Raw genomic sequence first — 3,791 nt, forward strand, 5'->3', positions numbered from 1 at the left:
AAATGGAAGGTCCCTCTAGAAAAGAAATGAATACGATTGGTCCAAGATCTCTTTTCATGTGTAAATAAGGAAATGATATCAGCACAACCATGTTATAATAATTGCACAAATGCAGCTTGAAATTTCATTTTTAATTGGATTGTCAAAGTTTTTTTGGGAATGGTAATAACCTTTTCCAGCTCTTTAGATAATAAAAGAAAAGGAGAAAAGGTGTTAGTGCAAATATCAAAACATGGTTGTGCTGATAACATTTCCTTTTTAAAAATATCGCTATATATTTATTCCCCACAACAATATTGCTATAATATCACAATATTTTTACGATTTTTCTTAATTTATATTTTTTTTGTATTTTTCCGATATACCCCAAACAATAAAAAATAAAAATTATTGTCCCAAAATTTTTCCTTGAGGAGAAATTCCCAAGAACAATATTTGCAACTAAGATCCTAAGTAGTTCAAGGGCTTGGCATAACGTGTTCCTTCAATACTGAGGGTTTTGGTGCATTGGTTAGAGGACTAACATTTAGTGTCAAGACCAACCCTGAAAGTCACAGGTTCTAAGGCTTTTAGCATATTGGTTAGGTGCACAACAAGAGACTTGTTCATGTTTTTGTATGATTTTCAAGAAAGATCACCAACCCATCCATGCATATGACACAATAAAGCTTTACACACCTGTAATTTTACGTTGCTCTCCCAACTCCCAAAACGGACGGTGTGAAAGGAACATCACAATCAGCTTAAGGCCAGAGGCCGCATGACAAATTGTATAAGCTTTCAATTGGATGAAAGACGAGGAACTAATGAGAAAAATCCCAGCCTCCAGAACAAGACAACGGGAGCAAAGGTGATTCCAACTGTTCATTACATTCAGTAATTAAACCTAGAAGGTTCATTTATTAAAGAAAACGTGTGAGAGAAAAGGAAAAAAAAAAATCTTTCAAATTCTCGTTAAGGTCCCGTGTAGAAAACCAAACAACCATCCGAGCCATGGAAACAGACCAAGAGAGGGCTCACCGAGAAGTTAATGCTTGGGTTCCTCATTGAATACTTCAGTGTTGCAAACTGGACATGCCTGAAAGAAAGGAGATAACATCAGGGATGGCATAAGAATTAAGAGATGTTTTAATAGATTTAAGTAAATGCTTAAGCTAACCTTGTTGATGCTAAGCCATCTGCTCACACAGGTGGCATGATAGATGTGCTTACACGGGAGAGTTATTTGCCGGTCCCCTCTTTTATAGTCCATCTGGCAAATCACACACCTGTTACCAAAAACAGAGCAGAAAATTCTTACACATGATTGTCCCAGAACCACGAAAGCATAATTTTTGCAGGATAATGGGTTAGATTAGGCATCGTTGGTCATTTCAAAAGAAAATTAGGCATCATTGGACATGCTAAATTTTCTAAACATATAATTACTAAAGAGCAGAAGAATACTGACATTTCCAGCGAAAAGTATGAAAGAATAGAAATAGGGAAACAACAAATCAATTGCAGGAGAAAATGTGTTTACAGATCAGATGTAATAGACATGCAATACCAAAGCTGGTTGATGGAATTTTTAAAAGAATTCCATGTGTTCTTTGTTGGGTAGCAGTTCTGTTGTTTATATACTTTCCAATGAATAAAACCTTTATTAGAAAGACAAAAATAAGCTACAAAAGACCAAAAAGTTGTCAAAAAAGAAAGAAAAGTGAAATAAGCTCAAGGCAGATTAAAGGTAGGGAAATGAAAACAAGATTCGTAAAGAATGCACCACATTACAAAAACAAATAATCAAATAATCTGCCTCAGATCACCACCCGGGTGGAACTGCAAGATTAAAACTTCTGTGTAAGGATATTAAAATAAGTTGATGGACACACTTAACTGCCAGTGATTTATTAACCCTTCTAAATTTATAGTATGTATTTAAAAATTTTAGTCGACAGAACGATTGAAACCCATTACAAACTGTTATGCATTAACTATAAGAGTTTTCTTTCATGTGCGAAAGCACGTAGACAATGAATCCAGGACAGTTTCTTATCAATAAACAATCAATTGCCTGCTATAGCAATTTTCGTCGGAGAGGCAAGTTTTCAACACCAGCTGCCAGATTTTTCACTTTCCTTCAGATGATTTCTTGCCTAGTTTAAATTCCGCATATCAATAACAAGCAATTTTCTGCAAGCATGTAGTCCGACAGATGCAACCTATGGCAGCAACGTATGTTATGCATCAAGAATAAATACAGAAACACATTTTACCTTGTTCTTTCGGGATTTCATTTCAATTTTTTTTAAATGGATTTCGATTCATTTTTATGGTATTGAATTTTTATTGTATGATGGATGTTATTACTGAAAACAATGTCTATATGAAAATCTATCCAAAAGATGGTTTATTAGATACCCGTAAGTTAAAGTATACAATGGATAAATTTCATGGATAGAATACTGAGATAGGGATCTCAAAACATTATTATATTTTTTCAGGCGTACTTCGCAAGGTCAACTTAAATGAAGAAAGCACATGTGAAGCCCACAAGTTACCGTTCATGTCGAGTCTTTTTTCTGGAAAAGAAACTATATTTGTACTTCGAGATTGGAAGTGAAGAAATGAGTTCTGCGGAAAGACCTCGGCTGTGAGTTCCAACTGCTTCACCCAAATCCAATAATTCCTGCATATCAAAACTTGTTTTAGTTAATCGAACAAATATATGAGCTCTGAAGGACAAAAAACTTACAAGCACTGAGAATGAAAACCAGAGTTTCATCAAATAATTCATTTTTCATTAGAGTTGCAAATTCATCACACAATTTTTGATTAGTTGAGCCCCAGATGGTATCATCCACATAGATCTGGACAAGGAGGATATCTTGATTTTCTTTTTTGATAAATAATGTTTTATCCACCTTTCCCATCTCAAAACCTTTTTCAACTAAGAAAGTGCAAAGCCTCTCATACCAAGCTCTAGGAGCTTGCTTTAATTCATATAAAGCTTTATCAAGCCTGAAGACATGATTTGGGTGTTTGAAGTCTTCAAAACCTGGAGGTTGCTCAACATACACTTCCTCTTGGATGTAGCCATTTAGGAAAGCACTTTTGACATCCATTTGATATAGTTTAAATCCTTTATGAGATGCATATGCCAAGAGTATCCTAATAGCCTCCATACGGGCAACAGGAGCAAATGTCTCATCATAGTCTATTCCCTCCTCCTGATTGTACCCTTGGGCTACAAGCCTAGCTTTATTTCTAGTGATAATTCCATTCTCATCCAATTTGTTTCTATACACCCATCTCGTGCCAATGACTGGATGATCACTAGGTCTAGGCACTAGCCTCCACACCTTGTTTCTTTCGAATTGACTTAGTTCTTCTTGCATAGCCATCAACCAATATTCATCCTTTTCGGCTTCCTTGATGGACTTAGGCTCCAATTCGGATAGGAACGCTAAGTTATTGCTCACACTACGATCGTATGATCTAGTTCTTACCGGCGATGTGGCATCACCTAAGATTTGGGATTCAGAATGATCTACCAATATTCTCCTATCCCTAGGCAATGAGTCATCTTCTTCATTTTCTACTTCCTCACTAGGCAATGTATTACTTGTAGATGCATGGGGATGAGCACTTAACTTGGGTAAGAGATGTTCATTAGGTTCATCCTCATCATGTGGCATTTCTTGAGGTGTTGGCTCTCTCTCATCAAATGTCACATGCATGGATTCTTCGACAACTAGGGTTCTTCTATTAAATACTCTATATGCCTTGCTATGTGAAGAATACCCTAA

General features: G+C 36.0%; 1 long non-coding RNA gene across 1 annotated transcript; it reads right to left on the bottom strand.

Moving 5' to 3' along the window:
* Positions 1-857: 857 nt before the first annotated feature.
* LOC143892182 (uncharacterized) lies at positions 858-2,698 on the bottom strand. The gene is made up of 3 exons (XR_013255446.1): positions 2,544-2,698; positions 1,160-1,268; positions 858-1,078 (listed from the first exon to the last, which is right to left on the bottom strand). It is a non-coding gene; the product is annotated as an uncharacterized LOC143892182 (long non-coding RNA).
* Between the last annotated feature and the right edge of the window lie 1,093 nt (positions 2,699-3,791).

Source organism: Tasmannia lanceolata, unplaced genomic scaffold (assembly GCF_043159265.1).
Source record: "Tasmannia lanceolata isolate RefF3 unplaced genomic scaffold, GAP_Taslan_0.1 ptg000015l, whole genome shotgun sequence".
NCBI classification, from domain to species: domain Eukaryota; kingdom Viridiplantae; phylum Streptophyta; class Magnoliopsida; order Canellales; family Winteraceae; genus Tasmannia; species Tasmannia lanceolata.